The 19,385-nt window shown below is 39.6% G+C and overlaps 1 long non-coding RNA gene across 2 annotated transcripts in view; it reads right to left on the bottom strand.

The window, feature by feature from the left end:
• The window catches only part of LOC124187218, a 28,429-nt gene extending 13,891 nt beyond the window's left edge, over positions 1–14,538 (bottom strand). For both annotated transcript variants that reach the window (XR_006871793.1, XR_006871789.1), the window contains exons 1-2: positions 13,656–14,538; positions 6,395–6,458 (exon numbers count right to left, since the gene is read on the bottom strand). This is a non-coding gene — a long non-coding RNA (uncharacterized LOC124187218). The remainder of the gene's footprint in view (positions 1–6,394; positions 6,459–13,655) is intronic.
• Between the last annotated feature and the right edge of the window lie 4,847 nt (positions 14,539–19,385).

Below are 19,385 nucleotides of genomic sequence, written 5' to 3'. Positions count from 1 at the left end.
TGTATACGGGGGCGTAAGACGTCCGCCAACGTACCGTACACCGGGAGGCTAAGGGAGACCTAGTTTTAAACCTGACACAATTTTCCTCAAACCCCTACCACCGACGCTTAAGGGGGTTGAACGCGAGGAGGAGGAGGAGGAGATGAAGAAAAAGAAGAAAAAGAAGAAGGGTAGGTGACTCTGTACATCCGCGAAGTGTTCGAGTCCTTTTCCCTCCTCAGCGCCCTCTTCATGTTTTCTATCTGGGTTTGTCTGTCTTTCCTTCTTTTTTTTTACCCTAGTTTTCCTCGTCTCATCTCTCTTTCTCCCGTTCGGCTTGATCTGCGCCCCCTTTCCGTCTTACCTTCTGCGACAAGGAGGAGGAGGTGGAGAGTATTAGCGACAGTGGGTGGCGCGGTACCTGCAAAGCACTTTGAGCTGGTAATGTACTTGTGTTTCTTCAGTTGGCGACTGCCGCCTGTGTCAGCGTTTTATAGGCTCCTTTCCCCCCTCGTCGGAAGAGTCAACCTACTTTACGGCGTATATAAACGCGGAAGCGTATCACACACACCGGGAATGATATTCCCTATACTTCATCCCCTGAATTTTCTTGGGTAAACGAAAAATTATGCCAAAACCGCCGGTGCCGGGGTGGTTTTCGTCGTTGCGTCAAAAGGGCGATGAGAAAAAATATTCGGTTCACGTCACCCGGGGAATTGGCATGCCGATCATGAGGTGCGAAGGTAACAGGCGTGGAACTTTCTTATTCTTGTATTATACACAGCTATAACACCCACGCTGCTTTCTTCGATCGAGGTCGAAGGAAGAAAGAATCAAAAAATTTTCCGTCTTTACGAGACGCGGTATAACAATGTGACATACTATTCGAAATTAAATGTCAAAACATATCTACGTTCGTAACTACAAGACATCATTTTTTCCCGTGAGTAACAATTTGCTGACTTACTGCTATTATATTGCCGTGCATTTTACAAATAGATAATTCTACAAGTCGACTGTAGAATCTTGTCTATGTATATAATGGAGTTGACGTTCGGTAATTTCTGCAAGTATAGATCCCCGGGAACGTCATACAGGTGGGACTAACTTCTCTGTGACAAAGTTGACAAGTTTTCGTATACGGTAGTCAACAAGCGGAGACAGGATGCCGACAACGTGCTCCAACTAATGATATCACGGAAACAATACCCGCGCCTTAAGACAGCTCGATTAGGTTGGATAATACAACCCGCCAACGACATAACGAAATCGAAAATATGACCAACAGAAATTTCACGGGTACCTACAGTTTCGAGCCATCTCGTGTTACTTCGGATAAAAAGTTTTGCAACGCGTGAATAGTCAGCGGAAAAAGATTTCCGAACTTTGAGTCGAACGACGAATCTTTTTCGCATGCAGAAACCGAACTTTTCAACAGGCATTGAATTCTATTCGTTAGTTTGAATACGTATATAAGTTGACGCAAACGAGTATTTTTACAGCTCAATAACGTGCCGCGAATGTCTGACAGACGGTGTAACAACAAGACATGACGTGACGACACTTGTTCCCTAAACGCGTGTTGCTAGAACCAGAACAATGTAACACGAAATAACAGCTGTACGGGAATATATCTTTGTCCGTACGATAAGTCGAAGATTCGAGGCACGTATATGGCGCCAAAGTAGTTTGCTCCATACCGCGGCGTGAAACGATGTCAATGAAATTTACTTTCAAGTACACGAGCGAATATATGCCAAAAGTACAAAAACGTGAACGACGTTTGCACAACGCTTCTCTGACCAAACGTTTTTACCCACAACTATCCGCATAACCGTATTTCACACGTTTCCCAATAACTTTGTACTTCTACTCACGAGGCTGAAGCCAGCAGCCAGAACTAGCAGCTGAACGTTCTAACGTTTATTCGAACAAGGTAGTGAAGATGTTTGACCGCTGCTTCGGCTTCATCTTCTTCTTCTTATCGAGTAGGTATAGACGTTTTTTTAACTTACCACGACCATTAGACGAATGTTTTACTCATAATTTAAACGGCAGCTGCTTCAGCCGCAGCTGCAATTTTCAGTTGTTGCGCTAGATTCCAAACTACACGATGGCACGGTTTTGCTCAATTCGTCAAAGTTCACGAAGGAAGGAAATTACTGAGTGTGAGTAGAAGAGTAGCTGTTACACAGGTGGTTTCGCGCATTATCTACAAATTGCTTTATTGTGTGTAAAAAAGAAAAAATAAATGTCCGAAGCCAAGTGCAATACAAATTTGATAAGCATTGTCTACAAATTTCCGGAATATCCGTTCGGTAAGACGATTGCAAGTCGGCTAAAGCATAGAGTATAAGTAGGAGGTCAATACACGCAATTTGTCACCAAGACCACTGACAAAATATACGACAGACTGTCACCTCTGTCCACCGCATATTAAACAACACTTCCGTTGAATAAGGCCGACCTTAGTCGAATCATAGTTGATAATACGATTTTAACGACCCAACGACTCTCCGCGACGGCACAGACGGACACAGAGTAACGTTGCGAAAGAGTGACGATGGCCGTTTGATATAGAACGCATTTAAAGCATGACGATTGTTTGTACATATTTAATTATATGGGTCAAAGAGCGAAACTAGAACAAGTGCAGCGCATTAAATTGTGCCAGTATGTTATATATATGTATATAAGAAGCGTTGGACCGAGGAGGCAAAGTCGTTGGGAATGACAGTGTGTCAAAAGAGAAGAAGCGGTGTGGTTGTTAAGAGCATTTGGTATTCCCGGCAAGCAACGGCACAACGTGCGACGTAAGCAATACCTCAATGTATATCCTTCGACAGCAATGATCCCCCCTCACTCTGAAGTTCCCATCTTGCAATTGTGTTGGCCTGCAGCATATCGCGACATTGCGCAATTATGAAAGCAAGGCCTCCTCGTTGAGTGACTCAATGAAACTCCCTGCAATACCACCGGCGGCTCTCCTCGTCGTCAATGGCTTTTATGCGCCACCAGGTATTCCGAAGTCCGAGCTCTCTTTTGAAACACGGGTTGCATTCGCGGAGAATATATATACATATACATATATATATATATATGATACACCGTGTAAACGTATACGTATAAACATACAGCACCATAAGCTAGACTAGTCAATACCTGCAGAAAAGTCTTGTTCGTATGTTTGCCTCCGGAGGTGTAATTACACCGGAGGCATCTATTCAGCTGTACACGATGCACGTGTGGTGAAGGTACAGAGTCTCCACAAACATACCCGTGCGAAGCTATTTAACCAACAGAATCCCCTGCAGGATCATGAATGCACCACCCAGTGGCCGAGGAAATTCGGATGAAACGAGCTACTGAGCTGCATGAGAATCAGAGGATTATAAGCATTTCGGCGTATGCTGCTGCCGCTTCGGCGCAACCTTTTCTTCTTCTCTTTCCGCGTAATGTCGGTAGTCCCAAAGCAGGGTGGCTTTAATTCGACTGAATCGCGAAAGAAAGGAAATAAGAAAAAATAATTCATCAGTGATCTTTGAGTGAAACTTCCGAGTTCGAGAAATGGCGTTTCGAAATCACCCGCACTTCAAAGGACCGTGGATACATCTGAAATTGACAAATCGGGCTCGTTTCGTTCAGCGCCTTATGGACCAATCAAATTTTAATGTATACATGTTGAAAGCGAAAGAGTTTGACGATAACTCAACAATAAAACTCGAAATTTTTTACGAAATCAGGGCGGTTTCGGTTTTCTGCGACCTTGAAGAAACAAGCAATTTTTCCTCTTCGAGGGAATGGCTTACTGACCGTTATCGAGCATATTTTTCGTTAGATTTTGCATGATGTATCGCAGGTTATAACGCGTTTACGTAGTTTTGCAAACCTGTAACTGATCAGAGCGACGACAGGTGAGAAATACATGTGAGTAAAATAAACGACTAAGTACAATCGCTGGCTGTGCGTTGTGAGACAGGATAACCCGCGATTACAATTCTGCAATCACATATTACGGGTGATGTATGAACGGAAGAATTTCGAGTGGCAAAACCTGTTATTTGACATTAGCAAAACCCGCAGATCAGCCAACAAAGAAGAGTGGAACAGTATGGTATACATACATACATATATACATGTATATATATATATGCAATTTCCGAAGACGTGGATCAGCGATGTAACTTTTCGCGATTTGGCGACTCGCATGCAATTATATCGCGTACGTGATTATTGCCGTTGCTGCTGCTGGATGTGTACGGAGCTCACTCACGGCCAGAAAGAGCAATTGGAACACCTTTCGCCAGCCGGTTAGTTTCGAAATGGATTTCGTGATTACAGTTTACGCAACGACGGTGCGTTTCGCGTCACGTTAGATTCGTTCGAAACATTTGATCTCACAATATTTAAAAGACATACTATTTTACTCGTCCCGTTACGTTTATTCCGGAGGAATTTAATATCCAGTCCGAGAATTCTATCCGGCCGAAATGAAAAATGTACATACATTGCACGCAAAAACGTTGACGAACCGAATTCGTAAACGTAATCATAACTACCGCTCTTTTCCTGCAGCAGGGGTAGTTCGACGTGCACTTTGACAAACAATGGGGGCAGTTACAAGCATGGGGGCGAGCAACTGGAACTAAGCGAAACTGCGGATCGTACAGTGAGGGTCGATGGAGAAACGTTGGATCGTGAGGAATTTCATTTCAGAGCGGAACGTGCATTTGGCTGCTGCAGTAATGATGGCGAGTGCAGAAACGGAGTGCCGCATCATCATCGGTCGAATCGTTTAGAATTGCGAATTAGCTACGCAGCACCCTTGAAAGCATCGTATCTCCCATTCGACGATAGGCGTTCCTTCCTTTTTCATGCTTTATTTCTTACACTTCCAGCTTCCTAATTTTCAAAAAATTACATCATTTCTGAGACGAAACGATGCGTGTCGTGTGCAGATACTCAATATCGTGCGATCGTTAGAGATGCGGATTACCCGCGCCGGTAAGCGAAGATTCGATAACGACGGCGTTGGAAAAAAGCTTCGAGTTCAGCCCCCTTGACATACTTTTCCTATCGCTCAACGCTATCGGCTTTTGACCTACGGGATTTTTAATTCGTCGTTACATCTCGACTTCTGAACAAGTCCGTAGTGATTTTCTATTTTTCTCGTACCCCCTACTGACAATGACTAGTAACCATTTACCGTAATACGTACCGTAAACGCGCACCAATAGAGTCGATTTATCTGACAAATAACAATTCTTTTCCCGTGAATTTGTCAAATATTATGTGCGGCACCCGAGTGCCGATAAATCAATAAATCACACTCACATTTATGAAGTCATTCACATAAGTTTGACGGTATTTTAATTCCTTCATCTATATTATACCACCATTTTTCTCTCGGAATCCGGAATTTGAAAATGTCTTTTAGCACCCATCAGGAGTTTCCGATTCGAAGGAAAGGAAGACGGGGGTGGGGAGCTTCCTGGTGCCCTCCTCGATACGAGTTTGTACAATAACATCGATTGTCGGCTGGTTGACACAATTTCTGGGTCGTTAGAGTCCTGCTCTATTACGTCAAAGTGAAACCGACAATATTGTATAATATCAGCAAGGCCGCGTCACCCTATCTCTTCGCTATTCAGCGAGCTTTCACCGTCCTCGGCTCGAAGCGGCGATCCGTCGGCATGCACGGGTGTCGTAGTCTAGCCTTGATCGTACGGACCTTGAACGCAGATTGTTGGCTATTTATTTTATGACGTTTTTTCTCGTTTCTTTTCTTTTCTTTTTATTTATTTTTTTTTTTTTTTCATTTTCGCAACAACTGCTGTTCTTGTAAATTTTCGCAATTCTGTGATTGTACACAACCCCTTGCCAAACGAGTGTAGTATTTTTCGTTTATTTATTTATTTATTTATTTGTTTTGTTTTTTCGTCTTCTCTTTTTCCTCCTTTCCACGCGACGTACATAATCAAGAGATACGAGTTCGGGTCACGGACACCGCTGTATGAAACTGACGGTGATGGTAAGTCGTGTCAATCTGACGAATCTCATTACACGCGTCCCAGCTGATATACAGTACGCAATAGCATAATAACAGAAAGAATTTAATAACGTGCGTGAAATGAGTGACGTTCGTTTCAACGAACGATTGAAAATATCGGGTACGTTTGTTTCTCGGACAACGCAAGAAACTGTATTTTTTACACGTTTGAAGGTGAATTGTAAATTGCGGTATTTTACACAGATACACCTGTGCGGGTATATTTTAAAAAGGTAAAAAAATAATGGGCAAAATTATGCGGAATAAGAAACGCGTAATATACAGGCTGCAGGTGTACGTGATAAATTGAACGGGTCGTGAATTAAGTGACGCTTCGACAATTGAACGTATGTAAATCTTTATTACTTGATCTTGTTTTCAGTAAAAGTCAAAGTTCGTCCGTCTCGCCGTTCCACGTTTCATTGCACAACTGTAACATAAAATGTTAAAATCGATGTATAAAAATTGCAATCAGACATTTTATAGATCATGATTTTTTTCAACTTTAATCACACACGTTAAAGTGCAGAAACAGCATTTCCGCTTTATTTACATTTCCTCCTTATACGTCACCTTATTTATTTCTCTCAATACGGGCAAAATTATTGCTCGCCTTGAGACTGAGGTGACTAGACTTTATATCAACGAATGTATTTACGTTATAGTCGAATCAAGGCTTCTCTCGGTCAAGCGGAAGTGACTTTTTTTTTTTTACTTACACTGCCGCGACTTTAATAGCTCTGGGGATTAACGCGAGAATCAAATTCAATGCTATTGGTTTTGCTATGCTCAAGTATCGGTTAGAGGGACTTGACCTATCCATACAGTCTTAAACTATTGCTCTGTATGAGCTATTCGGCGCCTGAACAATAGAACCAATTCCGTTCAGTCTGGCGTGTGAGGCGCTCTGTTCGATTATTAACAGTTTGTTGGAACAGTTTTTTTAAAAACTTATTTCTCACATTATTTCCAATGCTTCTTTATCGATGCTACTGAAATACGCAAACGTCTAATTAAGATATTGAACGATTAGAGTGAGCTTTTTTTCAACAACGAACCAAAAATTTTGTTTCTTTCTAAAAAAATTAGAAAAAACGTATATAAATAACTCGAGAAACTCGATCGAGTTCACCGAGCCACAGTTTGAAAAATATCAATTCATTCCCTAACGCCGTTCATTATTGGGTCTAATGAAAGATAATTGCAAGTCTGTCGCCACTGAATAAGAAGCTGCCCTATAATGCGATATTCGTATTCATTACCTAGTCACGCCGTAAAGTAACAAAACTTTTTTCTCCATCCTGCGATCAGCAGGTTTTCACCGTTACGAATTTCAATTAGCGGCGAAAGAACGCGAAGCCCACCTTTCTCTCGAATGAAAAAAAATATGGAAATTGGTAGACACTTCCATTTGTTTTACACGTATACATAAATTGTAACGTAGGCTGTTCGGTTTATGGGAAGGAATATTCGGCGCTCCAGAAACGCACGTTTCGAGGGGAATCGTGTAAGATCGATCGAAGCACAGGGTTGACAGGTTCGACAGAGTGGGTGAAGTATCGTCCCGTGTTAAGAAATTCTCCGCCATCAGACAGCCCTTGTGATAAATTAATAAATAACCGTCAGAAGCTGTAAGGGTGCAGTCGACGGGTGAAATACATTTTCGGTCTCGATGAGACCTCCAAAATGATAGTAAACGGCTATGCTGTTCTTCGATTGCACGACATTAAACGTATTACAGAATCGCGCGTCGTTATAAACCTGGTTACGTAGCTTAAGGGTAACAAATTTCTAAAGACGGTTGTACGTAAATTGTATAAAAAATGAGGTGAGGTGAATCTTGGAAACTGTGCGAAATAAACTGAATTGAACGTAGAGTCATATTGTTAGCTACTTCGTATAGCTGTCTGGAAGAGCGATTAAAACAAAAAAAAAAAAAAAATTTCCGCAGCCATGAGTAAAATGGTAGGTGATAATTAAATACCGTCAGCCCTTGAAGAAAGAGGTTTTTCGATGTTATTGGCTCGAGAAAAAGTTACAGAGATCACTCGAAATGTGGGGCAAGAGAAAAAAAAAACGGAGGAAAATACTGTAGAGAAAAAAGATGAATAACATTCATGCCACGTAACTATATATAATACATATATTCATCAGGATGGTCATTAACAGGATTGTTTTTGAATTTTTGTGCTCCCAGGGGCTTAAACGCTTTGAAATAATTTTTTTTTTTAATTCCCTGAAAATTTGAGCTCTCCACATCAACTCTAAGATGTCCGTTTTGCGATCAAAGTATTTTATGGAAATAACATGTGAAAAACTTTTCCTGCAGTTTGATATTTTATAAGTCGATGAAGAATATACCGAAAATAATAGTAATTATGTATTTTTTTAGAAAATTTAACGTTCTACAAAAGAGGTCTGATACATAAAATTCGCAAATGAAAGTGTTCATTTGTTAACTAAATTTGATTGAACTTTGAACGTTAATTAACATATGAACGATTTCATTTACGAATTTTATGCAGCCAAGTTTTCTTGCGGAGTGTTCAATTCTCTACAAAAATATATATTTTCAATTATTTTCGATACATTCATTAACGACTTATTAAATTTCCAAAAGCAAAAAAAGTCTTTTCCATGTTGTTTTTTACATTACATACATTATATTCATTAGGGGTGCGCGGGTATCCGAAATCTCGGGTTCAGGTCGGATTTGCATCGGGTTTGGTTTTTTGGCAATCCCGAAATCTCCGGGTAGTCCGAAATCTGCGAGTACCCCGACCCGAAATTAATCCATTTGACCGAACCCATCCCAGAGAATTTCACACTCCTGCTGTTCTGTAATGAAATTATTTTGCGATGACGTACCAGGATTTCGGAAATGATAAAAGTCCGAAATTTTCGAAAATCTGTGTACCCTTTGGAGATCCCGGTATTTTTGAAAAAGTGAAAATAGCCGCGACTAAAACTTTCAAAAACCGAGATTTTCCGCACACCCCTAATATATGTAAGAAAAAAAAAATTCGGGAGGTGTGACGACGACTCGATCTGCAAAGAGAGCCGCTAAACCCACGCTTTTATATATTTACCATTGAGAATGACGACGGTGCTTTACCGTTTCTTCAATCGAGGAAGAGTGACGTTTAGTCCGCCTGAAGGTAACGCCTCGTTATGTCACTTACGATTGTGACATCTATCGGCTATATTAAATTATAATAATTGAATAAGAACGACTGTCAAACTCCCCGCCAATGAAAAGAAACGAAAAAACCTAGAATATAATTGTGGAGCAATTAGCTAAACACAACTACACGAGTAAACATTTACCACTGATTCTTTTCTCTAGTCCAACATTACGATAGCACAAAATTTTCGAGTGTACGGCGAAAGAATCTGATTTAAAAAACAAGACTGAAAATGAAAAGATGTCGACACGGACATTTCGTAAGTGAAAAGTCGCGGGGTTAAATATGCGCTGATACGTGCATATTCAGGACTTTGGAGCGGCGAGGGTAACGAGTGTCGAATAACGGCTCAGAAATTAAGCCGAGGCTGTTAAACTGGCGGAGGGAGGAAGGTGTTGCCGGTGCGGGGGCGGAATGGTCAATCCACCTAGGCTTGAAAACACAGACGGCGAGTATGTAGGCACTTCTGAAAATCGATCGCAGGTTCAACACTCTCGACATTAGCGCGCTGGGTGTTCTGTGCAGTTATAATAATACGCTCCTGCGACTGAGTAAACGCGGCAGCGATATGTTTTTGAAAAAAATCACAATTTATTTTTTATTTTTACAATGATTTTTAAGAAACTAAGACTGCAAAATATGAGTGTTTTGTTTCACCCACGGTTTGGGCATTGAATTTCAAACAGTTACAAAAACGCGAATTGGCGGTTTTTTTCCTCAGCATGAATCATTGCTGTGACTTTACTAACTACAACATTATTTTTCCTTCAAGTATTGCACCAATTATAATTATTGTACAAGTGTGTGTACACGGTATTCCCACACACCCGCAGCGATGATTTTCGAAGCACCGATTACGTATATCGACGTGTGTGTCACAGCTATAATGCGTCTATCCATGTTCGTCCGTACGCCAGCTTTCGGTTCATTTTCACACATGTATCGGCCTTCCATTTCGCACGGATATTGTGCATACGCATATAATTCCGTCGCACAAACAGTCGTCGTCGAGCTAACTGAAGTCAGTGACGTTAACGCAATGAAACATTCGGAGTAAAGTTCACTACTCAGAAATTATAATAAGTGACTTTGCAGTAAACAAGTTTCTCGAAATATGAATATGTTTTACCTTGATTATTATAGTTTGCTGCATTTCAAACATCTCTAAAATTGCGGAATAACGATTTTAACGAAGCGGGAACCATCGCAATAACGTTACCGACTTCAGCCTCATTACTGAACGAGGCTGAAATTAGTACCGTTACTGTAACGCTACATATTAAGGAAAAATCGTTAATCAGTTCCTGTAAGAATGTCTAAAATTTGGTAAAACATGATAAATAAAATGTACTCATATTTTGCAAAGGCAACTCGTTGAAAGTCATTCTCTAAAATTGTACAATAATGATATTTTCACTGACGTTAATGTTTACGAACTTGAGCCTCGTACAATACCTACTAATTTTCGGAGTCTATGCAGCTGCAGATTGAACGTCGTTACGTGCCTCGGACCAGTTTCAACGGTTCAAGATTTACGCCCATTTATATGCAGGCTCCATTGAAGCTACTTCTGGCGAGTAAGAAAAAAAAAAGCAAAGAAGAGATTAAAGAAGCAAGAAAAATTTCTCGAGGCGGGTGTGAAAAAGCCACCGTCGTACACATCGACACGCCCAATTGCAACAAGTCTTAGGAGGTGAAGTCGAACCCCTTTCTTCCCCAATCACGTTAATGGAGAAATCGGTAGGTAATTGAACGCGTTGAGAGCTTCGTTCTTCATTCTCACCAACCCCGTATTTTCGAAGTTGCTCCATTTTATACGATGGGCACGACGTGGACTTTTCAAGTATTTGGCGGAAAATTCAGCTCAAACATTACTCGCTGAGTGAAGAGAGAAGGGGTGCAAAACCGATCGAAGCGAAGTTGATGAGTCCGAATTCGATACCACTACGTGAAATTGATCGCAAAATGGCTGAACGTTGGGAATTACGCAAGTTCGAAATCATTTTATTAAATAAATCGAATACAAGTAAGTACTAAAATTGCTACGAAAAGCTTGGATATCAATTTTTCATTTAAAATCAGTTTAAAGAAAGTTAAAAAAAAATCTTATTGATAGGAAATTTAATATTGCTGTTTTTTTTTAATCAAAATCAATATCACTGTAGTTCTGAAAAATTAAATGACTACCGACGCCACGTTCGTAAAAAACAAAAAAATGGACTTGGTTGTAAGGCAGAGAATACAGTTTTCTCAATAAAATTAATCATCCTCGAATGAAATTTTATCAAATTTTCAACAATTTTAAAGTGATATGATGCGAAAAGTCGATACCTAGGCTCAACTGGTTTATAATTACGACCGTACTTTTGTATCTGTATTTTCAGGAAAATCTTCGTAGCAAATACTGCAAATACGTGAATTCGACGAATCCTGAATATCCTGAATATCCTGTACATATCTCGTAATAAAATAAGAAAAAAGTATAGATTCCTGACTCACGAACCTCTTCAAAACTGCGTCCACTAATGGCTCATGTGCAGATTTATAACCTACTTTTTTTACTCACAGCGCTGATCGTGCTTCGCAGCAAATTCTGGACACGATTCAGGAAAGTTGCAAAGAAGAGTAAGTGCTATTATTATCCGCAAGAACCGCATCCGTGACTTGAGTCATGGTCACTCAAATGAAAGAATCTTACCGTTACGACTTGCAGAATTTTTCCCCGACTGAAAGCTGAGTTGAGCAAGATTTGAAAAATTTTTTCTTGTTCGTCAAACGTTCAAGACAGCTTTTTGACAACCACGACTAGCTTATGAATTCGAGCCTGATCAGCTCAACATTCCAAAACTACATATATTTATATACATACATACATATATATATATATATATATCAATCTCGTGACGCACGGAGGACGCAATTCTTAGCCAATTTAAAATTGTCTATTTTCAAGATATAGGCCAAGTTTCCTGCGACGCTGAACGAAAGTCAACGTCTTCTCGCTCCTACAGAACTGTACAATCAAGAAATTTTCTCTCACTGCAGGGCGAGCTTCCACAATTCAATTTGGGTAATGCGAGTTCCTTGATTACACCCATGAAGCTTGACAGGCAAGGGAAGAATACGTCCGAGTAAAAAAGTCGAGACTTATGGAGTACTGGGTGAATGTGAGAAGTTACGCAGGAGATGCGATAGTGCCGATGGATGTTGCAAGACCGAGGCATCAGGGCATGAGTCGAATCGACAAAAATAGGAGCACAAAGTGCTTCCATTTACTCGACAATAGCTCTCGCCGTTTGCGATCTACGACCTCCTCCTCCTCACCCGACGTGTATCAGATTTCATCGCCTCTACCAGTGCGCGAAATATATCGGCTGTCAGCCTCTCTTCCTCATTCTTATTCTTATTCGATACAACCGTGAAATCCGACGACGACGAAGCGTTACAGGAAATCGTTTTCACGGATATTTACTAAATTACAGCCGCGTATGCACAACGCGTCGACCTTCACCTGCAATCAATGGCGACTGTAAATTGCCTCACAATCAGATGGGTTTTTATAAGGCCGTCGGGCAGGATATGTCCACGATTTCCGCTAGCCGCAGACTAATTACCATATCGTTCAAATGACACAGGTCAACACAAATTTTTTGTTTAATTGTTTTTTTTTTCATTTATTTATTTTTTTTTTTGCCGAGCTTATATTTAAATGAATAAATTTTAATTCTATACGTCGAATAATAAGCAAAATCTTAATTTAAGAAATCTTATAAAGTCTTGAAGTTTTTGGTCGATGGTATAAAACAGGAGGTAGCAGCACGTTGAAATAAAAAGCAAACTTTATCCGATAAAACTATTTTTTCTTTTATATTTACGTGGAAGAAATGAAAATTTGACACGTAGAACCCAGGTTCAAAATTCGCGTAGAACCCGTGTAATCGATTCGTGCAGATACAACACACAATACTGCACAGATTTTGTATCCCGTATACATGTAGATACTTTCTTTTATCGCAGGAGATATTTAATTAGACGGATGAAAAATGATTAAAATTAACGGATAATCATCGGCCAACGACAAACAGCTGATACGGTGATGTTCTGATAAGGGTGAAAGACAAACGCGCCTTGTCAGATTGAAAATCGCGTATCATTATAACATATGCTAAATACCTCGCGAGCCGATCGCTTTAATTATTTATTGCGAGACGACATGTAAGATTTGTGATTGCGACGCAGTTATTACACGCAAACAGCTGACCGGGTTTATTCCATCAGCTGTAAACAGACTGTTTGTAAAACAGCGCGGGTAGAGATATTCTTTGTAGTTTCGGTATTCGAAATTCGCACGTAATTGACAGACTCAACGGATTTTCCAATGTTGTAAAATTGAATTTGAATGATACCGCATCAACTTTTTACGACGTCTATATATGACTTACTTTTTATGAGTGCTGTCCACAGCTCCCCAGAGGCGTTTTATAGTCTGCAGCGTTGAAAGCTCGGCGACATTTTCAATTCAAGTCACTTTCCACGGTAATTATATCTAAAGAAAATTTCGCGCACCACTTTGAGACAAGAGGTAATGATATTATATTATACACCCTTTTATCCGAAGGAATTCTCGCCGCGGTTTAGTCGATATTTTAACGCGATGAGTACAGATATGTATACATGCATATATATAATAAATGTATATACATGTATGTATGTATTTACATATACACGTCACTTGAAATTGTAGGGAGTAGAAAAGTTCAACAAGGTTTAAAAGAAACGAAGCAGCTTGTTCGATATTCACAATGTTTAATTGCAACGACGTGTTCAGAAAGTGTAATGTCAGGTTAATTTCACCAGCGACACAGTTTCGATCACCATCGCACAACCGCCAGCGTTATACTGTCACCAGCCTAAACTTGAAACTCAGTTTCAAACAAGGCAGCAAGGACGATAGGATTGAATACGGGATAGGTAAAAAAAAAAACCACGATATAAAAAAAGAAAGAAAAAAACAAACCACTAACGGCAATCGATAAGGAGTCGGTTTTACAGTAGAAGAGGAAATACGAGATTGCAAATGACTGGTCCTCGTGATTTCAATCTTCCTCATCAGTTTTGCCGTTTTTTCGTTTCCAAATCACAAGGATCGACGAACCGCGATGCGACATATACGAGCCTAATTTCAATTCGTTGAAATAAAATTGCAAAGCTTTCGGGATTTTGCTGTATTCGCGACGTTCGGCAATTGATCAAGGCAAACACGTGGAGCTCGCGCATCCGTCACTCTCACGCTCTCTCCTCTCCGTCGCGGAAAAGAAACGACCGTCTCGGTGTCCAAGACAAGACTGTCAGGTTTGCCGCGTGCCAAGAGGTTCGAACTTCTGACGCCTACGCCGCACGTCACACGCCACCCGCCACAATGTCGTCTGCTCCTAACCACCGACATGCATGCTTCCCGGTCAGAGAGCTTCCGCTCGACTATTCGCAGAGCTTACGGTTGTAATCGAACCATAGACATTCCGATTACGTTTCCCGTAAACGTAAGTATAATGATTCGCGGAAAAGGTATCCGTAATAATGCGAAAATCCAGAGCAAATATCACCGGTGATTAAACAACAAATTTCTGACATTGAAAAAATATTCCATACTAATCAGGTCTTTCACCTCGAGATATTCAAATTAATTGACGAACCTCGAAGTATAACATTATAATATGTTGGAGATTTACACACACCGCTAATGTATACGCGTTTCAGATTCACGTTGCTTCTATTTTTATTTGTTTTTTATTTATTTATTTATTTATTTATTTTTTTTGTTTCAACGCGTGACTTGTTTGCAGCCGTGTGCGCGTCAAGGATTTTGAGACACGTTAATGTAGTTTTCCGTAGTAAAATTGCCGGTTTTTACAGAACGAAAGGAGAATACGAAACACTTCGAATTCTAGGCTGTGACGTTGAAAAATAGACAAAAAAAAAACTTTTTTCTTTATAGAGTGTTGAGTACAATCTGGCTTGTATTATTTCTTTATAAGGTAAGTGACCCAATTCCAGAGATCCTTGGAAGCTCGTGTCGGAAGATTATAAAATAATTCTAATCTTATCAATCAAAGAGAATCCAACTGGAAATATTATACACTTATACGTAGAGCAAAAGTCGTTACAGCGGTGTATAAGATTATACTACGCGTATAATAACGTGATTGCAGTAAATCTTCTAATCATAAAAACGAACGATACGGCATGAATTCATTAGTAGATTATACGCGCGGTATGAATACATATAGATCGCGTATATAATCTCCAGCTCAGGTATGCGAAATGCTGTGCCTTCTACGCGCCTGAGACAAAACCGGATAAAAATTCGAGAGAAATATGAAACCTTGAAATTTTCAATTGCCAACTTATCGGAATAATTAAGTTTTTACGAAACACATATCCATTAAATCTTCAATATATTCACCGACAGTGCAATTACGCGGTGTCCCCGATTTGTCATATCTGCAAACACCCGCGCGTCCCCGAATCCTTTATACTTACATGAATTATACATATACCTTTTTATGTACACCCGTAAAGCAAGAATCGTGGGAAAAAAAGGAAATCCAATTTTTTGCAATTTTTATACTCTTCTTTCTTATTTTTCTTTTACGTTTTATCGTTTAATCGATACGTCGAGCCGCGGCAAGATATGTATATACATATTCTTCAGGTATCCATCTATTCCCGTCGTCTGCTATCTCGCAGGATTTTTATTATCAGCTGTTAAAATTCGTATACGTGTTATTATTATACACCTGTCTACATACTAAAATATTGTAATTAAGCTTACGACGAAAGGTTAATGCTCGTATATGTAAGTAAATCGGTTATACGCAGATAAAATGCCCCATTTTCAGAAATTTAACAGCGCGTCGATCGATGGGCAATAGCTGTTACCAAATTCACCGTCCTATGTTTACATAACGTTATGTTATCGATCCATCGGTATAAAGTCAATTTATGTTTCATCGCGTCGAGATTAACCTCGAAACGCGGATCATTAGTCGGTGCTTTGGTCAATCAATTTGAAGTTCGTTTTAACATCGATTGATCGAACGGTGCGCAACGATACGCGAGGAAAATCACTGGATGAATAATAAAATACGACTTATGCGAAATGCGATTCGTATAATCTCCATTCCGCAAAGGCTACTCAATCCGTGATAAATGATCAGCAACCACCCGCGCAACTTATTATTTGGGTTAGATAAATTTAAGTATTTTTTGCGAAAAACATTTATAAGTAATATAAAGTTGATATCGTGACCGAATTCGCATCTATTTGGAATAGCAAGAAAACAAGGATAGAATCCAAAGAAAAAAGTAGACCTACTTGAATGGAAGAGTAATATGAGGGAAAAGAAAAAAATTATTGCTACAGGAATATTTATAAAAAAAATTAGTACATCGAGTTTATTCCGTAAGCTTCGACTATGACTCCGAGTTCTGGTTGAGCTGCAATCTTACGTAACGAACGGCAGATTCTAGATGAAAAAAAAAAAAACCGATGTTGTACAAACATTTCGACGCGGACCGATTCGGTCTTTGTCGCGTGTAATTCGTGCCACCCGAAGACCTCAGATAAGTCTCGGCATAACAGATTAACATGTTAATTGTCAGGCCAGCGCAAACGTTGAGCGAAACGACAAACATTGTTTTTCTTTCTCGAGAGTTCCGAAAGCAGGAATATTAAGATAAGCCGCATGCGTTCTAGTTGATTAAAAAACGAATTTGTAAAAACAAAGAATTGGACGCGTAATTTATCAAACGTGCAATTTACATTCTGGGATGCGATAAATGTGAGAAACTAAAATGAAAATCAGCACTCGCAACAGGTAAACGTACAACCCGTACCACCTTTCTAGGCAGCGATAATCAATTATGCAATTTTGTATATTTGATCGGCGTATCAACAATATTGACGTAAGGCATCGAAATTGAGTCGATTAAATATGCATCGTCTTGTCTCTAAACAACCCACACCGATCGATCGGGTTCAGTGACTGTTGTGTATCTACGTATATACGTATGTATTGTATAATAATAATATCTGTGTAGCTCGTCTGACTGCCAAATTACCAAAACCGTATAAACGCGGATATGAAAACGAAAGGTAGAACCCTGTGCGCGAAGAGACGCAGAAAATAATTCAACGAGCAAGATTAAAAGTCAAAGTTGACGCCATTAGAAATAGGTGATTTTTTTTCTCACATCCAAGAGCAAAAAATTAAACAACGTTCTATCTCTATCTCTCTTTCTCTCTCTCTCTATAGTCTACAGTCATCATTTATTACTAATACTTCAGTCTCATGTTTCACATAATACGTTTAACGATCGTTTGAAGATTAAACCTTGCCCCATCTAATAAAAGATACAGGTCATTGATTCAAGATCAAGAACCATATAAGTTAATAAAGTTACAAGGCTGTCGAAAAAAATAATATGTTAATGCGTTCTTCGCTTCCGAGTCTAGAGTCGAAATCCGAATTAAGAGCTTTAGAGCATCGAGCTCATCCGTCTGGAAAACTCTCCGTGTCACGGAAGCGAGTTTATACCAAGAGCTAAAATAACATTACGGCATCAATCGATTACTGTGACGTTGGTTAGCCGAATGCCAGACGACACACTTGATCGTAGAATTGCTCGGCAACAGTCACAATCGCATCATCGATACCCGCATGTCGCCGCCTTTCGATCAAATCCTAAAGGTGGACACCCAAGCCCAAGTTTCACGCAACGAACGATCGTCGGGACCATGTGACCGGGCCTTGTCGAGTTCTACGCCATTGTATTACCGTTATCTGGTCAGCTGACCGACCAGTTTGAAAACCTGAAATGCTCTGGATGGCGGCCACGGTGTCCCTACGATTGTACACGTGTAATGGTGCATGGACGAGGAATAACGATCCAACGACGAAGAGAGGCTGCTGTGCATCGTTACAAGGAACGCGCGCGTAACACATTCGACGTCAGAGTCGATGGTAGAAAAGCTGACCACAGGCGTAAGGTAATTGGGTCTTTTTGACACGGCTCTCCCCACATTACCTACCGTTATCATTCGCCACGTGAGCTTTCTTTCACAAATGATGCTTTCTTTCTACAAGATGTTGAAAAGGTCAAAGTTGAGGTTTCGGAAAATTGAAAATTATTTTTGCTTCATCCAAGAGACGTAACGAGAACGACTCGTGCGCAATGTTGATAATACGGTACCCCGTAACACGTAAACATCTGCGTACAGGGGCCACATGATATATATATATATATATATATAATGGATACTAGGCTGATTCAAAAAAAATGGCTAATTTTTTTTTTTCGAAATCCCCACATAAAAACTTCCGAGAAGGTGTGAAAAGACGCCTGTAAAAAGCAGAGCTCTTAATATTATTATTTAGAGGTCGCGCATCGGGAATTTCTATTTCCCATTTAAATAACACAGGAAGAAATTTTTTTAAATTTTGCAATTTCGTATTTTTGCAACGGCTCATTGAATCAGCGGACCAAAGCATATTCTTGTAGGAAATTTGACGCTCTACAAAAAAGGTCCTTACAAAGTTTTCGATAGACACACTCCTTCAAAAGTTATTCGAGGTCAAAGTTGAACTTACAAAAAAATTCAATGTTTTTTTTTTTTTCGATGATACTATGAATCTTTTCTCATTATTTTGTTATAAAGAAGATAGATTTCGGAACAATTACATTTTATTACATTACGTGTTATAGAATATAACACAATAAATATATCTGACTATAATTGGGCTTTTTCAATCATTAATTTTCCCATCGAGTCAATATAAAGTTACCTTACAAAAATGCGATGTTAAATAATAAACATGTTATCATGGAGAATCCATAACTGATGCACTTGACTATTTAAAAATGTAATTGTTCCGAAATCTATCTTCTTTATAACAAAATAATGAGAAAAGATTCATAGTATCATCGAAAAAAAAAAAAACATTGAATTTTTTTGTAAGTTCAACTTTGACCTCGAATAACTTTTGAAGGAGTGTGTCTATCGAAAACTTTGTAAGGACCTTTTTTGTAGAGCGTCAAATTTCCTACAAGAATATGCTTTGGTCCGCTGATTCAATGAGCCGTTGCAAAAATACGAAATTGCAAAATTTAAA

This window comes from Neodiprion fabricii, chromosome 1 (genome assembly GCF_021155785.1).
Source record: "Neodiprion fabricii isolate iyNeoFabr1 chromosome 1, iyNeoFabr1.1, whole genome shotgun sequence".
In the NCBI taxonomy this organism is placed as follows: domain Eukaryota; kingdom Metazoa; phylum Arthropoda; class Insecta; order Hymenoptera; family Diprionidae; genus Neodiprion; species Neodiprion fabricii.
The sequence above is the reverse complement of the archived record's forward strand: the minus strand, read 5'-3'. Positions and strand labels throughout refer to the sequence as shown.